Raw genomic sequence first — 22,366 nt, forward strand, 5'->3', positions numbered from 1 at the left:
CGCGGCCGGATGTGGCCTTCGTGGCCACGCTGTCCAATGGGATTCGTTTGCCGCGCTGTAACGTCGGAGCTAAAGTCCAATTCGCAAGCCCGCCGTGCCGTCGCGACGGCGCGAATGCGCGCCACTCGCCCGCGCATGCGCAGCCACGCGAGATTCGATCGTTCGACGCGCCATCCGCATTCCCGCCATATTCGAAGTGAAATTTTGATCGCGCGTCGCGCTGCAACGTCCCTCTTGCCTCTCTCGTGCTCTCGCGTCTCTTCCGTATATCGAAAATTTACATTGCCATCACCCGATCCTGCCTTCCGCATCCTACCTTCGACGTTATCGCCGATTTCGCGAGTGCTTATATTGTTTCCGAAGTATTTGCCAAATATGGTAACACGTCGCGCTCCAACAACGTAGGCGTCAGACTTTCGTTCAAATGACGATTGGATAGGAGTATTTTAACAGGTATTTTCTGACGTAATATTCCATATGTTTTTCGAGAGAGAACTTGCTTTGCATCGCGATAATTGTTAATCGATGATGGTCAATAATTGGGATACTTATTCTAAAATGCTCGGTAAATAAATTGGGATGCTATTCTAAAAAATGTTTTCTTTTTTTATATATCTTGTAGAATGATGCAACGTGGAGCGCAACGAATGCAATTACGTCCTTTGGAATTTTTGACGAAAGTTCGTAAGCACATATCGCACCTGATATCTGACTCTTGGCATCAGGTATGCGGAGAATTTTCTCATTAATTTGCAGATACCGCGATATTTGTAAAATATTATCATCCGATGTCATGCAAAGCGCACCTTAACCTCTCGATCGATATTCTTACGAGACACGTACGCTGTTAAATATATACTGCTGTTGGTAAATATCCATTTGCGTGATTACCGATTGAACCTCGCTAGATTCGCCATTATATAAAATTGAAAAATGTAGATCTTGTCAACCGAGTTTACTTGATATATTGTTATTGGCTGCATAGCCATAGATGGCAGTGCAAGTTAAATTTAAAAGAAGACGTTACGTACATAATCGAAACGAGTACGAGATGTGCGGGGATTGTGTAAACGTAGGAAATATCAATTTTTTTTTATTTTTTTTTTTATTTTTACTGCGTCAGAAGAGCCGTCAACTGTATAATCTGTATGAAAAGATGTCGAAATTCTATCTACTGATATCAGGTTCGTGATCGCATGACCTTATTCTGCATATGACATATATTAACCTCGAAACTTTCTCGTTTCTCCTTTTCTTCTTTTATTTCCTTCTCTTATATATCTGAGACACGATCTATTGATAATCAAGTAACCATACAATTTTGATTTGTTGATTATAAATTATGAATCTTTTTTATACAATTTTTTTATATTACATTATTAAATTTCGTAATTAATTCATTTCGTCATTTTAGCGATTTAGGTATTATGATAGAAATTTTCTGAGATTTATTTCGGATAATTAAATTAAAGGAGAGGCGACACCTTTAATCTCAGTTATTGTATACAAAATTGAGATTCTTAATTAATATATATATATAGGGAAAGGTGAAGGACACGAGAGATTCTCTTTTATATATGTACATTTTATCCATTTTAATGATAATTGTAAAGTATATATAAATACAAATATTTTTCTCGTAAGTATAATCAACACGTTTGGGAAGGTAAATTAAAATTACTTTGTGAGGACGCAAACACACAAGTGCAGGCTCTGTTTTTTACGAACGTATCGATTAATCGATGCCATTGCGCGAATGATACGGACGTTTGTGAATTTTCGGAATACGAGTCTGAAAAACGCGCAGGAGTAAGCAAGGATGACAGAAAGAGATAGAGAGAGAGAGAGAGAGAGAGAGAGAGACGTAGACGCGGTTAAATTGAGAGGGAGGTGCGGGATGGAGGGCGGGAGCGCGAGAGAGAGATATGGAAGCTAGCGTGAATATTTTTACCCAAGCCTGTTAACTACACTCTGTTATTTTATCTCACGTACGCGGCTTTCCTACTACCACTCTGTCGCGCCAGCGCTGGAATATAAGTTTTAAGGCGTGTTTTGATAGCGTCAGGGCGTGTCAGCCGGGGCTTCCTACCTAATGGATCGCTTCTTCGCTCGTTCGTTCATACTTTTTGAAGAGTGCATAGCTCATGATACCGCGAAACTTTCCTCTCCCTCTCCCTCCCCCTCTCGCCCTCCCTCTCCCCCCATCCCCCTCATTCCGATGTATCTTGCATCCAGCGAAATTTCGCGCCCTCTTTCTATAATCAAGATTTGTGTACGTCACTTCCAGAATATATTGTCTTCTATTTATTGTTAGACAGTCTTCAGAAGAGAAGCGCTTTTTGAAGAACTCTTTTGGAGAGGATTTTGAACAATGTATACAATTGCTACATATATATGTGTGTGTGTGTGTGTGCGTGCGTGCGCGCGCGTTACTTTTTATTATATAATAAAATATATAAATTCACAAGCATCTAAACATATTTTGCTTCATTTTACACCGATCTTGCATATCTTACTTGATCTTGCATAATTATAGTTAATTATGCGTCAATTAATTAATCGAATAGGAAAAATGCGCGCGCCAATATAGTTACGTGCAAAAGAAATGATATAGAATCGCCAAAGTTGGGAACGTTACTCTATAAAAGTAACGCGTTACCGTTACCGTTATTTTTTGTAAAAAGTAACTCGTTACCGTTACTCGTTACTGATTTTAAAAAGTAACGCGTTACCGTTACCGTTACTTAGAAAGTAACGATTCGTTACTTTTTCGTTATGTTTCTGTTTTTTTTTTTGTAATGTTAAAATAAGCTATTAGATTGTAAAATTATTTATTAATCAATATTAAATGTAATAATCTAAGGTACAATTAAAAACTCTAAATTAGTCTCTATATATAGTAAGCGTTTTTTATATCAAACTTATTTAATGATTCTAATTTTTATATGTTAATATCTTTACTTTTAATACACTTATCTTTATAGGAATTTAAATTATAATTTACAAATTCCAATTTTGTGGAAAATTTTTATCAAACATTGTTTTTAAATATCGATAAGAGAAATTTTGATATTATTAAGAGTGTATTCCAATATTCATTGTCAGTATTGTAAAATCTATAATTTATATACGTTACTATAGATTTTCAGTACCGGCAGTGACTATCAGAATGCAGCCTATGATAGAAGACCACAAAATATTTTTCAAAAAATACATCTATTGAATAGATACATGATAATAAAGAACCAAAAAGTAACGATAAAAGTAATTCGGCTAATTCGTTATCGTTACTGTAAAAATGTAACGACGTTATCGTTACCGTTACAAACAGAAAAAAGTAACGATCGTTACCGAAGGAAAGTAACTGTAACGGTAACGATGTTACAAGTAACGCGTTACTTCCCAATCCTGAGAATCGCGAATATCTTTCTTTTATACATCCTAAGAAATTTAAAGAAAATAGTAATTTCGTTATATACATTTAACTCTGAAATTATCTAGCTTATTGTTAAAGGAAAAATATTTGTGTGAAAAAGATAATTGACTTTCTCGAAAAATTTATGATACTGAGGTTCTATTTTTTTACATCGTTATATAAACGAAATATTTCCCCCTCACATCCAAGATACTACACATTCGATTCTACACATTGAAAAAGTCGGATATATCGCGGCAAACATTTTTAGCCTGAGATGATATCGGAATTGGAAATTAATTAATTCTCTGCGATATTACGTTCCGCCGTCGATCTCCGACAAGATTCCAATAAAGCATATAAATCCATATCGCGCGCGCGTATACACGATATAATGCGTATAACAATAATAATGAATAACATCTATATAGAGAGGAGATCGCGCGCGTTCTACCTGGGGAGCGGAAAAACCGCTTTGCGGCCGATTATCGCGATAATTTCTCGTGGCGAAAGGATGAATGGAAATGGTTGGGCGCGGATGAATGAACCGGCGTATCACGAAACGCGCGCGCCGCGCGTACGAACCGCGGTAGCGTTGTTTTGGTTATTTTGGCAAACCTAACATAACACGGCTTGTTGTTTAACAAAATAATTGATTTTGTCGCCTCGTCTCCGTGCTGCTTTGTCGCTGCTTTTCCCTGTTCTCCTCCCACTCCCGTCGTCGTCGTCGTCATCGTCGTCGTCGTCGTCGTCGTCGTCGTCGTCATCGTCATCCCAGTGCCCGTTCCCGTCCCCGTCTCGCTTCCTTTCTCTATCTCATTCTTCCCGTGTGTATATCTTGCCAGTTTTCGCGTGTACCACTTATATTTCTATATATTCTCTCCTCTTTCCCATTGATTCTCCTCGTTCCTTTCATCTAACAAGACACGCGCGCCAGATAGTGGCGGCTACTTAACTGCCGTACGAAAACAAATTGTTCGATTCCGTTTGTTTGCCGTTGTTCGCGCGATGAAGATCTCCCGTGGATTAGTCCCTACGAACAAGACTCGTTTTAGCGCCGGCGTTAGCATCGATATCGATGAAAAGGGGAAAGGGGCCGTCTTATCCCCCTTCCGACTCTCGTATAATTGGCCTATTTTTGGATCTCATTTGCCTTTTCGTTATTCTTGAATATTAATGAGAGTTTAAAAGGACGAATATACGCGATAAAAGCTTGGAAATATTATAAACTATAAAAATATAAGAGAAGACGTAATTATAATCGGGAATTTATAAAAAAAATATATATATATATAAAAGGATTTAGGATTAAAAATGTACGTAAGAGAAGCGTCATAGCGACTATTTAAGTGAGAACTGTCGTCGCGCGACATCGACGCTCGGTTTTTGCCGCGAATGTTTGCTTTAGTAAAAGCGAACGAAAGAGTCGCGACGTTAATACTAATTCGAGATTCAACCCCGTGTCGAAGACTCTGGGGATACCGGTGTCGACGACTGATGATGTCCTCGCCGCGAGCTTCCTCTTCACGCTTGTCCCCAGCGGACGCAGGAGCGAGGAAAAAGAAAAAGAGGAAGAATATTCGCTTTCTGGAGCAGGAAAAATATTATTTCAGATATTTGTATAGTCAATAGACGGGTTCAGAAAGGCTATATACATATATTGTACTTTGTCGTCATTTTAACGTAATTATGAATTGTGACAATTGCAGTTACGGTAGTTAATGTGATTACGTAAAAGTTACGTTAAAATTCTGGATATTTCTGTAGTCGCTTCCAGTACAAGAATTCTTAATAATAATTTTTCATTAATTGTAACTTATGATTATATATTGTAATTAATATTTATATATTGCATTTATTAATTACATTTTTATTTAAAAATATATTAATCATATAAACATGTACATATGTATATTGTATTTCTCTACGAAATGTTTTTCCAATCTATTTATTATTTATACGAGTGATGTGTAGAATCATTGTTGTACATCAGATTCGATTAGACATACTAGAAACTTTATACAAGAAAACGCGGAGAGCTAGATTTCAGCAATAACGCTTGCGTTAACATACACACACTCGTCGATGAGATCGGCTAATCGAACTCTTGAAGCCCGCGCACCACGTCCACGTATTTCGCCGCGTACACGAGGCGGGAGAGAGACTGTAAGAACGGTCGTTGTTATTACAGATGCCACTCGTTCGGGGATCCCGGGGTGTATTTCAGGCACAAAGAAGCCTCCTTCCAATCCGGAAGAGCGACGCCTAATTTTCGAGATCGCGTACGCGCATTTCTGAAAACGCGCGGGCCTGCACCGCGAGAGTATCGATTTCGCGTTCGCGTGAGAATCCCAATTGATATCAAATTCACATTTCGATTTCGATATCTGGACCACTCTCTCTCTCTCTCTAAACAGTTTGTTTCCAATACGAACATCAGCTTTACAAATGATATTTGCCCAAGGTGCTCTGAGATTCGAATGAGAGAGTGATGTTGTGTCTTGTCAAGTTAATTGGCTTCTTATGGTGAACGCTAATTAGCAATATATGGTATATAAAAAAGGAAAAAGAAAAATGGAAACCTAACAGAATAATTAAGTTTTTAATTTGAATATTAAGTAGAGATTCATAATAATATATTTAACGATATATATAGATCAAATAATTGTAACCGAATCGTGTAATCAATTGAGGAAGCGAAACGTTAAGCGGGGAGCACACACTTTTGCATAAGCGCATAATCATAAGCATAAGGAAATTGATTGGTCAATTTCGTTATGCGTAAGAAAATGGATCGATCAATTTTCTTATGCTTGTGATTATACGCTTATGTAAAAGTGTGTGCTCCCCGCTTTACATTTGCAACAATTGCGCGTGCGATGAGGCTTTTCTATGAGCGACGATCGGCTCTCTATCGGATCACCGAGAGGCACATAAAAACACGGCGCGAAAAATAGGAAAATAAATTTCCCCACCAACCCCCCGTGCTGCAGAATACCTTCCCTTTGCTTAATTCGATTCCGCGGGGCGAGGTACCGCGAATGTACCGTACCGTCTGTGCGCGCGTCACACATGCGCGTCACAAGTGCGCGAGTACTTATTGTTAGCACCGACGCCGTAGCCGCGGCGGCGGCTGCTGCGGCCCCACGGTCGATATGTGGTCACAATGAAGGGTGTGGCATTTGAGGACCAGAAGCTCCTCGCTCTACCGTCCGCTTTATCCTACGATTGGCTGTTGCCAGGTGTCGAGAATGGCGGATCTTGCCGCGGCCTGTCAAACCCCTTTTCGCGCCCCGTATCCGGTGTATTCGTCCCGTCAAACTGGGAGCTTCCTCGGGACACGTCTCTTATTTCTGGAGGATTCGCGCGAGGAACGAGAGACGCACGCGTCATTTCCGTCACATTTACCGCGCACACAGTTCAATATATATATATATATATATATATCGTTCTTTACATATCAACTCTTTTATATCAATGTCTTATCCAAAACTCTAAGCAAAATATTTTGAAAGATATAAATTTTTTTTGAATAATTAAATCGCTAATTTAAAGACTTAATTAAATATCAAATGTTCTTTCAGCATTAATAGTTTTCTACTTAAAAGTGAATAAATAAGGAAAAGTAAGTTATGTCGAATAGAGCTAAAGGATTAAATTTTCCTTGGTAGCTTTATCGAGAAAATCTATATTTTTAATTAGCAACATTTCGATAATAATAAGAAATTAAGACATTTTTATAAATATATATTGATTTCAAATGCCGGATTCGATCATTTCGATTGTATAATGTTAAACGATTCATTTGTTATCATATCTGTCTCATTAATTATTTTCCTGCGTATAAATCAGATTATTTTATTGTTGTAATTATTGAGTGTTTATTATGACAGAAAACTTTTACGAGATTACCAAAATTGCATTATACACTACTCTTTCTGCTTCAATATTATTTAATATATATACATATATAAATAGAAAAGAATATGATTATAATATATTAACGTAAAAGCTACAGCTATGTCTTTCTAAATATCAGAAGTCATCAAAATTAAATTTGTGAAAAAGTACATTAGTGAATAAGATACTACAGAATAAGATAAAGGGAATTAAGATCGTCTCATTTTTTTTAAGGTTTCTCCTATATATGTTTTCGGCAAAACGGATGATGCAGATACTTCCGCGATGCCACTACTATTTTAATGGATACACGTGTCGCGAGTATTTTGGATCCGCGGTACATCACGCGGTGACGTTCGAGGAAGATTGATGAGATGCGCTTACTGCTAACTAACGCGCTCGTGGTTACCGTCTGGCTAACTTTCTCCGGTGAACCACGTTTACTGCCATCGTCGACAAATAGTCAAAATACCAAAATGACGAACGCAAATTCCGTGACAAACGTTAGTTACATTTAACTATCTAATTGTAATCGAGTTTTTCTCCAAAGAAGATACCTTTCATTTTACGTTTCACATTAATGCTATTAATCAAGAGAGTCTTTGATTTACGGTTCTATATATGTGAATTTGAAAAATTTTCTATTATATTTTCCGACCTGCAAATTCCTAATTTCACGACTATACCGATTTATAAAGAAATGAATTTATGAATATTTGTGGATATGTGAATCTTTAAACCACTTAATCTGTAGATAGATTCGTATTAAAATTCTATTCTTCGATTATTATAACGAAAACAAAATTGCAGATATTTCCTGAAATATCAAACAGTATAATCGAGCTTTTTATTTTTCTAATTTCTTCTTCATTTTATGTTATATAATTTTTCAATCTATTAATATATCTATTTATATATTACAAAGAATACAACCTATTTATATTATTTTTATATTACCCATCGCAGCATTTATATTTCCCAATTTTTAGCAATCAGAAGCTAGTCTTCTCTCAAATATTCGCATATCATTCGTCGTAGAAGAGTACGGTGCAATATTTTCCATTCGCGTTAAACAAATATATTCGTGAACTCACCTTGATTTTTCGCGAGAAAGTTATACGTTGCGTAAATCAAATTGTCGAAAGTCCGAATTTCTCGGAGATAGTAGTTAATGAAGCATCATTCCCCCCCCCCCTCCCTCCCCGAGATTAGGCCTGCGTCAAGCCACAAAACCAGAGTCTCTTCTCCGGGGTTCCGCGCGCGATGAAGAAACGCGGAGGTTATTCCTGGTTGAACAAACACTGGAATGGGTCGCGTGCGCCTCCCACATATTTATAGATTTTATCTCTCTTTGACTGCTTTGCCATGCCGGTCCAGGCGTTCGCATACATACTCGCGCGCGTTATGAAGGGAGGAGAAAGATAGAGAGGGAGAAAAAGAGAGAGAATAGAGACGAGAAAAATAATAGAAAGAAAAGGCGCGACGCAGGGTGAGATATACCGCGATGACCCCGTAATGGGACAGTTACGAGCGGTTGCGGAATAAGCGTCGACACGTCATTTCATTTCACGTCACCTTTCGCGAATATTATGATGTCGTTCGAGGATTCGCTCATCTGTTCGATTACATTGATTCCGCTCTGTATACTTTTCTAAGAAATTCGATATTTCAAGACAAATATAAATTCGAGTGAAAAAATAAATAATGAATGAAAATAAAATTAAAGAAACTATTACATTAGTTTTATGTGTGTAAATTGTGTGTATGACATTTTTAAAAAAGAAAAAGAATCAAAAATTCCATATTTCAATAAAGTATAACGTTAAATAATTGGCAGCCTTCAACAAGTCTCAAATTTTTATCATTATTAACAGATTGCGGTTAGTAATTAATCTTCTAAAGCAAACATTTTCTTTCTTTCTTTTTCTTTATATTTTATCATGATATATATATATATAATGATAATTTAAAACACTCGTAAAATGTCTGCGATAAATTCCTATAACAAGTGAAAAAAATTAGATTAAATTATTCTATACGTTAATGGGGCAGGAATTTAATTCCGATCAGCTTGGTAACACGCGGAGCAAAAATGAAAGCGGTTATCGGGAGAACTGTCCGGAACGTGGTTTATATTGTATAAGTATAAGTGAATACTCGCAAAAGAAAAACATAGTTGTCGTGCAATTTAAAGAAAAATAAGGACGCCCGCACAGCTTCCAATTAAGTGTACGTGTGACAATACAGATAGAAACTGTCGCCTCTATCCGAATAACCGTGGCTCCGAGAGAAATTTGGATGGCGAACGAAAGAAAAAAGAGGAGGGGCGAAAGAAGGAGAAGAGAAAAGTGCGAGGTGGTTTCGAACTTTTCACAGCTCCGAATGACAAAACGTCGCCGACAACGTCAGCATCAACGACAACGTCAGCATCAACGGCGCGCGAGAGATCCAACGATTGTTCGATCAGTTGGCAGTGTTATTTTTATAATTCGCCGTAACCCCCGTACATTCCCTCGCCTCGTCGAGTGTTGTTTTTATTAGCCGCGTTTAGGGAACGGATAAAGGAGAAGGAGGAAGAGAAAGAGAGAGAGAGAGAGAGAGAGAGAGAGAGAGAGCGAAAGGGAGAAAGAGAGAGACGGTGAAAGAGTATGCGAGAGGAAAAGGGAGAAATAGAGTCGGGAGGGGTAGAACGATGGGAACGGGGTGTTGTTTCATCCCTCCCGACTCCCGTCTATTCTCTGACTGCTCTCCTATATTCCAGCGTCTAAGCCGTGGCTAGGATAGGTAGAACTTAGAGAGAGAGAGAGAGAGAGAGAAACAGAAGGGCAGGGAACAGAAGGGCGATGAAGGCAACGGAAAGGGTGGGCGGCCGTGAAGAGGGTGGGTGGAAGAGAGAGAAAGATAGGGGAAAGAAATAAGAGGAGCATGAGAGAGCAACGCGCGCGACAGGGGTTGACAATACCACAGTCACCCAATGTTATTCCAGCACGAATTCCCTTCTCTCTGTCTTCTTCCTTTCCACCCTCTCTCGCTTTTCTCTTCTCGTTTTCTCTCCTCTTTCCACCTATATAGATATCCGAGAGCATATCCCCCTCTTCGTGCATTTCGCCCGCCCGTCCGCAAAAGAAAACATTCCCCGTCTTTCGTCGCAATTATTGCTTTTTGGATTTTCCATAGACGCGCGACGAGGGAAAACGGTCCGAATAGAGAAGAGAGTTATCATTCTGATTGTCGTTGATGTGCGCCAGAAAGTCCAGTCGACAGCTCATGTCGAGAATGTCAAACGTTGCTTACGGAAATGTTCGAAAGTATGTCAAAAATCTGTCTTTCAAAATTTTTAATCGCCATCAATACATTACATCTGTTTCTGCATACTTTACACACACACACACACATAAATCGCGTTCAATCTTAACATTAAATAAAAATCAGAAAAATTGCAATTGTGTGCTAGAGAGAGCACTATTTTTAAAATTAAAAAAAGAAAAATTCCTCATTTAAAAATCATTATTTAAGATCGATGAGATATAGTTAATCTTTAACGATATTTAAAAAATTGCACAATATATGTATATTAGCACCCAATGACGATGTTAACTAATGACGGAAAAAAACAATCCAGCATCCATGAGTTTCGTATTTTCTCATGACTGCAACGAAGATTATAAAATACTGTGTGTCGCGCGAAATATACGTGAGGTACTCGTATATCGAGGCTAAAAGCAATAACTGACCACTTTGGATCCTGTGCGGTTTCTATATAGCACGAGGAGAATCCGGAGGTACCGGCGGGAAAGCCTCAAATAATATTTTGATATCTCCTAGGGAGAGGGGCCGAACTTTTCTCCCCGCTCTTGATACACCTCGTATCAACGGCAGGAAATTATTTTTCGCACTACCATATCCTTTCGCTTACTTCCTAACTTCTTTCTCCGCTCTTCCCCTCTCGTCTGATTTTCTCCTTCGATTAATCCTTTAGGGCTCGAATAGAATTTTATTTCTTTGTAATCTAATATTGTCTAAGAAAAACACGCATAAGATTTATCATAACATCCATAATAAGCGAGATTTACTATAGAAAAAATATATAAAGCGTCAAATTATCTATATGAAGAGCGATAAGATTAATCAACTTAATGATTTTTAATTAATCTCTTTTTTTATTTTGTCAAAACTTTTTAAATAAATGGTATATATTAACGAAAAATGTGGCTGATTATGAAAATATTAAAAATACGTATTCTCTCATTCTCTCTTGCGTCAAGTGACACTTTAAGATGACACCTGCAGGATATTGAGAAAGGTCTGGCCTAGCCAGGACGTATTCTTGTGACATCAAACATGGCGCTACGAAACCTTTAATAGATTAATAATAGCCCTGACCTAACTCATGAGACAAAAGTTGACATCCTCGGTGCGAAGTGTAGATATAGGCAGGTAGCCAGGCAAGCGAACAGGTAGCAAACGCAATGGACATTTAGACAACGCGCAATCGCCTAAATATTGTCTCACTCGAACCGACGAGATCGGTACTTCTCCTCGAGGCGTATCCTTGCTCCCAGCTCCCAGGAAGGAACGAGTTCGTCAAATATGTATGCGGATAAACACGCGGATGGTTGACAGAGATAATATTCTCAAGGTACACCTGCCAACCCCCGAAAAGAAGACCGCCCAATTACGTCGCGTGAAAAAAGAACGCGACGCGGGCCTTTCGCACACCGATCGTTTCGCGAAGAGATCGGCGAGAAACGCTAAAAATCCATGCAAAGTATTTTTTTATGCACTTTATGAAAAAAGATCGAAACATATATAAACGTGATGAGATTGTACAATATATAATTTATTCTATATTATTTCTACATTGTGATGTTTATCTTAAAAGATCGATATCGAGAAAGTATATTAATTTTAAGAATTAAATTAAAAAAAAAAAACAGAGATATATATGAAAGTACAATATACATTGAAAGTCAATATACTGTAATATGGATAATTTCTGATCGATTCAGATCTTTTTTATTACCGAGTTTAATTGTGCAACGAAATAATGCCTTCAACGCGAATCGCTCAATTCGAAACGCGATAATCCACCGCACGTCTCTTATTGACATGAATCTTTGTTGACGATGCTGCGCGCATCCAAGGAGCTTTCCTTTTACGCGCGGCCGTGAGCCTACGCGTGAAACAGGTGCGTGTCGGTGAAGGATCCTTTGTGCCGAAACGATTGAGAGACGATCGGGAAACCCTCTTCCCCCTCGCGCCGTAAAATCGAACATAATGCGACGATAGAGCGAGACTTCTGTGTCCCATTCGTGATGGGACAAGAACTGCATTCCTGTCGAAGATTTCATATTATGACTGGATGATCGCCGATTCCGCGACCTCGAATCCGAGAACTATTCGGAAACATTTTTACGGTTAGACACGTAAGAAGATACGCATAACGCGTATTTCCACAAACTTCGATCACGGTGGTCGCCCTCGTTCTTCCATCCTTAATACGGAGATAATCTCTTTGGTTATTTCCGAGAAAGAAACGTATCTCTAAATATTTTTATTTAGCCAGCTAAAAATTCATATTTTTTACGAACTTGTTAATAACAGTCATCTTGAATGAATAAGTAGTAAAAAACTATTATTTTTATTATTGTAATTATTGCTATTTGAAAATATTAATTTTACTTTTTACTAAAAAAATTGCTCGATAAACATGATCTATCTGTTCTTCCTTTTTTTTTCTCTCTGTATAGATTTTATATATTTCCCAATATTGTATATAAACGTATTGCTACAAGATAATTTACTTCAACGATAAAAACAAAATGTTTTACAATGCTGATATCGCAAAAACACCACATAATTCCTCAAACTGCCAGCCGAAATCCCCCGACTGTAAAATAGCTCGTCAATTACCGAAAATTTGTGGCTAATATAACCGCGTGCGCGCGATTGCGGCGCGCATGCCGAACTCGTAAAGAAGTCATCGCTGCGTGCGTCGGACGCATGGAAAAGAATTCGGCGCCTAATTCGAGATGTTTATCCAAGCGCTGTTTCGGCCCTCCTTAATTCATACGCCCTGTTGTTGCAGCTTACTCAGCGCCAAATTTATTAAAATCGTTACAGCGTCTCTCCCTCTCCCTCTCCCTCTCTCTCTCTCTCTCTCTCTCTCTCTCTCTCTCTCTCTCGATGTGCCTTGTTATTACATTGTCGACAAGAACGATGCCTTTTGTTCTCTCTATTTCTCTATTCCCATCGCGTTTCATAGGCGGCTTTTTATTCATTCAAATGAAACATATAAATATTGTTAATTTCTAAAAATATATTTATTATTTGCACATTACAAGAATTTTTCGCTGACATAATGCGATTAATAACATCAATTAAAAGTAAAATTAGAAGAGTAACAATTTTTTCGACTTGAGATCTTTTTCTCTATTAAAATATTTTACATTGTTTTTTTACTACGCTTCCGCATTAAAAAAAAAGTAATTTTTTTTTTTCCGGATTAATCGTTAAACATCACATCGAGCATTTAGAAATTTCGATGTCACATCATACATTCAACAGCCTAAGTTTTTTCACTCCATTATCCGATCTGGAGATCTGGCTGAACGACCGACGTTTCGAATGTTTCAGACTTCTTTTTCATCGCACACGGTGACCACCATGATGCACGCACGTAACGAACGACTGTGAATGAGATTTACTGGTCGACGACCGACGGGACTTGTCTTCCGTCGGCGAGGTGACGGATGCAAGCTGCAACTCGTCATCGGCGTGAAACCCATGGAAGATGGGTTTCTTCCAGCTTTTCGTTCGCATTGGAGACGGTATGCCGTTGGCAATAAAATAGTTTGATCGTCGAATAATTTGAGAGGCCGATTAATGATAGTGATAAATAATCCATATAGCCTCGGCATTTACAAAATTTTATATCTTGAATAATTGTCATGTATTGCCAAGACGAAATTATTAGCATTGATACGATGGCGTTTTGTCCTCATTCGAAATGAATAATTGTAAATATCGATATTAGATATTTATTTGATTATATATATTTAAAGATCGTAACATGGTCTCGTAGATTAATCGTAAATATACTTTCGAAAGAGGACGATAAACTAAATAGGAGAAATAATATCGCTACATGTAGCGAAAGAATGAACAAATGGGATCCAGCCTGTGAAATCGTCCGCTGTTCGAGGAATCGGGAGTGCATCCGATGTGCAAATCGGTTTAACGCGAACGTTCGTCCACGCCGCTCTCCGCGTTACCCCCTTCCTCTCCTCTTCCCGTAAAACAACAGGCATCGTTTCCGCACGTCGCATTTTCAGCTCGACGCCATTATCCGCGGCGTACCTCCGCAGATTGAAGGCTTATTTCTGCATCGAATTACTACCGAATATCGTAACCGTCGAATTAGATTTCCGATTAATCCCTTCTTTCGTCGAAATAATTTTCGCGTGATCGATAGTCCATTTTATATGATATGCAGTAACGACAATCCTAATTTCTATACCTCTCGTTTTTTCAATTTTTTACACACAATATATTATGTATTCTTTAATTTAAACAACATTATCTTTACAAAATATAAATGAATCTTTTCGAAAAAATAAAGACTAAAATATACGACTTTTCGTACACAGCGTAATTAATAATTATCATTACCATTTTCGCTTTATGCAAGAAAAGAATGCGTATAAAGTATACCCCTGAAATGTTTCCATTATTATGACGTTGATCAGAATACCATACGTATCTGAGAGATCATCCGAGGTAGCTACTATTCGGGAACGCGTGTAACCGCGTGTGCACGCGAGTTTGCTGCCGCGCGCTCCGTACAAAAGATTTAGAGAAGTTGCGGCTGAACAAACACCGCCGGCACAAGAGCACGTTCCTCCCTCCGGCTTTTCCTGGTCCTGGCGACCGCCGTCGCGCCGCACCCCGTAAATGCCTGCGTCGCTGCGCGTACACGGAACGTCGCGACGTCTCGACTCGTCTCCGACGGCGCGACGTCGTTCACATTCATCCACGAGTTATCCGAGTTATCGCGCGAGTTTTATCGGTTAATGGGCGATTGTGTTTTCATTGCCGCGAAACAGCAAAATCTCGCGATTTTTAGATTTAAATTATGAGAACTCTGAATCTCCTCCGGATTTGTTCTCGAAATATTTGGACTTTCAATGTTTTCTCCGATTCAATTCCGAGACAATTGGCATCTTAAAATCTCTTGAATATTTTGCTCTTTTAATATATTACACTTGAAAAAATCTCTTTCAAGGAAAATTGATATTCTCGCGAACTGTATTATTCTACGAAATAAATGCACATGAATTAAGAGGAAAATTTCAATTGTAAAATTCAATTGTAAAAAAAATCTTTAGCGACAATCGCACGAAGAAAAACGTGCCAATGGGCAAAAATGGCAAGAATTAAAAATACAAACGCGTGTTGATGATAAATAGCAAAATTACGCGCCATCGAATCGGATGGACGATTCGAACGCGTATATATATTTCGGCAGAATATATCGTACTATCATTTCCTACCTAATTTGCGATACAAACAATTTTTTACGCGCGTTTAGCTGCAATAACTACAATAATACGCGAATGGTCATTTTGCAGGCTCAAGCTGCTCTCGACATTTTAACACGTGGCGCGAATGGCAACGTATGGATTGTTTTGTTAACTTTTACTTGTTTACGCCCACGCACCACTACGTTTTTCGCACCATCGTCCAGAACGCGGATGAATTCATTGTACGAGATGTATTTTACACTATTTATTTACTATTTAAATTCTGACTGTTTAAAAAAAATAGATCAGCGCAGATTTTTAATATTAATCGTTCGTGCGATCGTTTCTAAAATAATATACAATACATAGGAGAATGTTTATGAGAATAAATATTTTCATGTGAAGCTCCATCAAATAGAAACTTGATCGACAAACGACAAATCTCCTGCACCGATCCGACAGTTCGGTCAATAGCGTTAGACAAAAATGAGAACAGCTAGTATTTTAGATACTCCTCTTTCCCTTCTCCTTTAAAATCGTCATCCTGCTAAATAATATTTTGTAATCGAAGAGATCTCACACTTCGGCAGTTTCACACATCGCATCGTCGTATCGGTCAGAGATCTTTCGTCGTGCGTGGCACGCTAATCGCGCGGATGCGGATGCACGCGACCGAGCCACCTCGTCAGCTCGTCACCTCGTCACAACGCCGTTTAGCTTCCGTTTCATTTGGTCGGAACACAGATCGGCTGTCTAAAAGACACGAAGCAACAGCCAAGACAAACCTTAAATGCTTGCTAACCAAACAGTCGGAATTAGCCGCGTTACGCCGCCCACGAGAGAGAGAGAGAGAGAGAGAGAGAGAGAGGAGAAAGAGAACCGGCGCTTCTCTCCGCCGTTTACTACTCTCTATGACTATTATCTTCGCTGCTCCACCGCCGACCCTGCCTACCACTTTTCGACCCCGCGCTGTCAAGCATAACGGAAGTCCGGAGCGCGTTACGTGCAGCTCATCTGTGCCAGTATCTCTGCATAAACGCGCATTTGGAACGAGTACATTCTGTGCCCTTTCTGATGAATTACCTTTTCGCAAGCTACAGTTTCACATCACGCGTAAATTCATTCTAATGTTAGAAATATATCATTTTGCGCGTATAATAAAACACGCGCGTATAAAGATTTAAATAAATTTTCCTTCGTAAAGGGCCTGCAACAATTACAAATCTTGTGACGGACTAAGAGAATGAATAATTTGTATTCTTAGTTTTTTTTCTACAAAGTCAAGCCGATTAATTTGTGCAAGCTAGGACACATTGATGGCAATCGGAAGTTGTAGCAAAGCGCGCTACAGAGGAAATGAGATTTGAGCCGACGCACCGCGCCGGTAGATTTATTTCTTTAAGCCAGACAATGAGGAAGGAAATGCGGCTGATACGTTTTCAAGAAAAATAAACGACTTGTGGTCGCTCGTCGAGCGAAGAGGGGGTTGGATCGTGCGTCTCCGTTTGTTTACGTCCTGAACGAGTCGATCGCGTTATAATGTAACTAAGCTCGAATCAAAATATTAGTGACGTTTCGTCTATTGTAGAATAGGCACGCGACGTAACTTTAAGAATGTAAGACAGTCCAATAATACTATTTATATTACCATTTTCAATGTACAATATTCTTCCTGATTTTTTGAACCTGATTTTGTGTCATTTTCACGTGTGCGAGATGAAATCTGCTAAATCTATTTATTACAAGATCAATCTGAAACAGAAAAACGAATAGATTAGAGAAAAAGTAAGAAAACGGATCAATGATATGCTATATTGGTTTAACCAATTACCTGTGCAAATGTCGCAAATATACGATACTTGTCGCGAAACGTAATACCAGCTAGATCAATATCGTCGGCATGATGACAACTGTGGAATCGATAACCCCGCGAGGAAATAATAGACCATTGGCGTCTCTTCATCGAGCTCCATAATGTGTCTATTTAATCCCGCACGTGTGCGTACGGTCGTTCTTTGGATGCGCGCCGCGGATTGATTTACCGTATTATACGTATGCGAGAGAGGCGAAACTGCGCAACCCTATCTGTCGGAGCCAACCGCAGGATATCACTGCGCGGTGGCACATCCAGATAATCCCGCTCGGGCCGGGCCCATTGATATGCTGATGGCGGGACTTGTCGCGTGAAATTGCCACCCGGTATGCATTGTTCGCTCGAATTCCGCCTCTCTCGGTTCCGCTCTCTTCACGGCTCGCTTCCCTCGTCGTCGTCAGGGCGCGATTCAATCCTATCGACAGTCGCGCAGGTTTCCCCGCTTTTTAACGGCGAAATTCTCGATTTTTCAAGCCACGATAGAGAAATCCATTGGCGCGATAGAATTCTTCCCGATCTGCAATCACGAATGCGCCGTGGGAAAATTCTATCTTTACAATTATTAATTCAATTATGGATTACAGGCTAATTATAAATGAAAAAGTTACGAAAACGTAATTACGAAACGAGATCAAGTTTCGAGAATAATCCTCCTTCGTTCGTCGCATTGCGAGACGAAAAACAAAATCGCGGACAATATTTTCGGCGAAGAATCGATTGCGTTGATCACGGATTAACTTTTCTTTTAGAACGGATTTGAGAAACAGCAGATCCTGCAACGCCGATGTTTGTTATCGTTATGCGCGATCGCATCGCGGAGCGTGCGGAAATTCGCAAAGCGTAAATCAACGAATTGCATCGCGGGACAGGGTGCAGAAATTTAGCGATGCGGCGCGAATAAACAAGCGATAGCTCGCGGGAGACCGGCGGAATCGCGAAACGCGCGAAAAACGCGGCTAGTAAACTGCGGCCGTTTCGTTTACAAAATTCGACCATACCATTTAATAATCGCGCGTGTGTCAATACTTATACGGTTTATGAAGCATACATTTATTTTTAATACGAATTTTGATAAAGTCGATAATGTGTGAATATTAAAGAACAATGGATAATGGAATTGAAGAGCACAGAAAACATCGTTTAGAAAATTGCTTGCCCGAGACGACGCAACGAATTGTAACGATCATAGAGGCTAATACCGTCTGTTCCCTTTGGACATGCTAATCCGTCGAATGGATTTCCGACGCGGATCGGTTCTTTCTGGAAATTAAAGCGGAAACGGTTGCGCGTTTCGGAGCATCTTCCCTGCGTCCCTTGTTCCACGACGGCGCCATTTTCCACCGTCGGATATCGCCAGAGCGAGCACGAGTATTGGCTTACATTCGGGTTCGTGTAGGTTCGAAGGTCCCGGGAATTAAATTTCACCGCGCTATGTAAACATCGCCATCGTTGATCGAGACGAGAAACATACGGAATCCGAACATACGAGTGTTTTTCTCGAGTTAATCGGATCGCGCGATGCGCTTCTTCAGAGGGAATCGCGGGAACGAAGATAAGTGTGTCCCCGAAAGAAGACGATATATAATCTATTACACAGCAAATTTATAAATTTTATTTCAATATTAGTTCGAAAGTATTCAGAAATTTTACGAAAGACGACGATTTTTTATATAGTAAAAGATATTTCTACAGCAGGTATTAGAATATTGAAGGATTATTTTATGAGAAAAGTGAAGAATTTCATTAATTTATTATATACATATATTGCACATTCGCAGACATAAATGTAACAATAATAAAAAAAGGACTGATACTATTAAATTATAAAAATTAAAATCAAAACCAGATGTCTTTATCCAAAATTCACGTTTTTATAGAAATATGCAGAAAAAAATCATAAAAATAATTACGCGAATAAGAGCTGTAGGAAACTTTTAAGAGAAAAGAGCTTTCGAGCAACAAAATTTGCGGTTGCGGCAAAACAAAATATGCAAGACAATAAAGCACCGTACAATTCGCAGACGCGAATTATTTGCGCAAAATACCGATAACGTTACTCAATGCTATTTATATCGTCTCGTACGCGTCATAATGTACTTTCTTTCGCGGGAATTGCAACCAATTGGGATGGCTGATATGACGACGACGTCATACCGAAATAAGAAGTTTATTGTTTCTGGATGAGAAAGAAGAGATAGTTTAGAGGCTTACGGATGTTCGTATCACCCAGAATCCGATCATATGGGATAGGTCAAGAAGCATCGTTTATTTTGAAAAGTTTCGAAATTTTCCAAACACATCTGCGGTGCACTTCAAGGAAAATATTTGCAGCGGCAGTACGAGTCAAAATATAAAACATCATTCTTTAAAAATCTTGGAATACTTTAAGTTAAATGACACAAATGGCATTTACGAAATGATTAAATAAAGAATAAAGAAAGCGCCTATAATGGATCCTTTTCGTAAATTATATGTTTTTAATTGATATTTGACTATTATTTCGTTTTTTTTTCTTTTATTTTGACATTTAATTATTTTATATTTGAGAGATTAAGATCATTCCTTTATAAATCTTCGAATTTTAAAATTTAATGAATTGTATTTAACGTTATATATACATCTTATATAATTATTATTATTTTTTTTTTTTTTAGAAAAAGTTTAGAGCTAAAGTTATAGAAAAATAGTGCGTAACGTGAGAGATTATATTTAATAAATTTATTTAATGATATTTCGAATGTCAATCTAGCTTTGATGGTGTAATGATGCGATAGTGTTGGAAGCCGATAATTATTTCAATAATTAATTTTAGTTCCGCCCGTTGAATCGATTTCGTCCCGGGGCGATAACAAATATGCAAATCGTCCGTGTACGCCCTACGTCGAATCGGCGCTGATCCCGATTACGAACAAACTTCGCTCATGAAGCGATCTTATTGAGTTTAACTTTGACTAGATAAATCCGGACTTTGCGAATATTGCAGACACATCTTGTGCTCCTTGATTACGTTACGCACACACGACAGTTGCGATGATTGAGTAAAATGATGGATTGAATATTCACAGATCTGTGAATTTATAAATCTGCGAATTTTCGATCGATTAATTGATAAATTTGTCAATCAGTAGAAACGGTGATCTAAATTCTACACTTTATTTTTTCGTACATTACATAACACTATTTCTATAAAATACTATTTTCGACCAAATATTTTATTCTCTAAATATTTCCTAATAGGACATTTATTATATAATTTTATTTGAAGAAGAATTTGTGTGATTTATTTTATTTTTATAATCATTTTACGTTTATATAAAAAATGAATTAAGAAAAGATGAACGGAGTCGATCTGAAATATTTGTATTTTTATGGATATTAACGGATTATTCTCTTGGTTTTTATCAAAGTCACGTATCTCGTTAGCGCAGAATATCGAGAGAATGAAGAAATTTTTAGTAAAATGTAGCGCGAATAAAATATAGAATATAATCGCATATTATAGTATACATTGCAATTATATTTTGAGTACATATTATGAGGGAGAAAGAGACAGCGATTTTTTACTCATTGGAAAGATTATAGATTGCAGTATAGAAACATCGTTTCGGTGATGCGGAGAGCGAGGAACCTCGATAGAACGCAAGCAAAAGAAAATTAAACTTCCAGAGAGCGTTTTGCATCTTGGTTTTGCGGCAGTTAGCCCGAGGCGAGAGAAAGAGCTCGCGGATCTGGATAGCTAGACCGTCTACAGCGCTCGCTTGTCGTTCCATTTAAATGAAAATTAACCGCCTGATTGTCTGGTAGGGGCAATGATTAATTTGACAGCGCGCGGCTCGAGAAAATACACTAGGGATCGCGTGAACGAAAAAACGTCGTATAATGTATATATTTTTTCGCGGATTGTAATGACGAATTGTAACTTATTGAACTTATGATAAAGTATTTTAAATTGTGAATTTCCATATGTCTGTATGTGTCTTTTTCTCTTTTCTATTTGAATAAAGACGGAGAATTAAGCATGTTAAGTAGTTCAATCTGCTTCTTGTAACGTCACGTGAATTTATCCTCAGCTCATAGAGAACTTGATTTCAATAACACGCGGCGTGTACGCATTAGATCAATTTAAATGGTGAAAAATGGTGCGTCGGGATGATCGAAGATATTTTGAGAACCTGGATAGCGCGATTCAACGGTTTCGGAGGCGGCAACTCGGTAGCGAGGAATAGGAGGGGTGGCGACGTGTCCTGTCGAGTGTTTTCGCAGGGCGGGAGTCGAACCCTTGGAAAAACAGACGCTAAATTGAAAGTGTCGTGCTATAAGAACGCGGAGCAGTCCTCTTTTCCGTCTATCCACGTGACGTTATCGTTTGACATTTCTCCTGAGTTTCTCAGTTGCATAAATTTGCAAATCGTATGTGACATTAATGAACATTATTTTAGATATTTAGATAAATGAATACGCATGTAAGTAATTAGTATCCGCGTAAAAGAGATCGCATTATAGAAGAAATTAATTATTTGAGATACTTCAATTAGAGAACATACGTAATTGATATAAAATTTTTTGTAAAATGAAAAAAGTGTGTATTATTAATTTAATTAAATTTAAATAAATTAACATTGAAAATAGATTATGCGCTCTATATGTGATACAATT

General features: G+C 38.4%; 1 long non-coding RNA gene across 3 annotated transcripts; it reads left to right on the forward strand.

Moving 5' to 3' along the window:
• The first annotated feature begins 1,064 nt into the window (after positions 1–1,064).
• Positions 1,065–17,547, forward strand: LOC138932821 (uncharacterized). 3 transcript variants are annotated; one of them, XR_011446844.1, is made up of 4 exons: positions 1,065–1,184; positions 7,550–7,818; positions 13,952–14,145; positions 16,428–17,547. It is a non-coding gene; the product is annotated as an uncharacterized lncRNA (long non-coding RNA). The 3 variants fall into 3 exon arrangements; XR_011446845.1 differs by lacking the exon at positions 16,428–17,547 and adding an exon at positions 15,946–16,387; XR_011446843.1 differs by lacking the exon at positions 16,428–17,547 and having other exon boundaries at positions 13,952–14,191.
• Positions 17,548–22,366: the final 4,819 nt, after the last annotated feature.

The sequence above is a fragment of the Polyergus mexicanus genome, unplaced genomic scaffold (genome assembly GCF_030449975.1).
Source record: "Polyergus mexicanus isolate NDT 795.1 unplaced genomic scaffold, iyPolMexi1.0 SCAF_4, whole genome shotgun sequence".
NCBI lineage: Eukaryota > Metazoa > Arthropoda > Insecta > Hymenoptera > Formicidae > Polyergus > Polyergus mexicanus.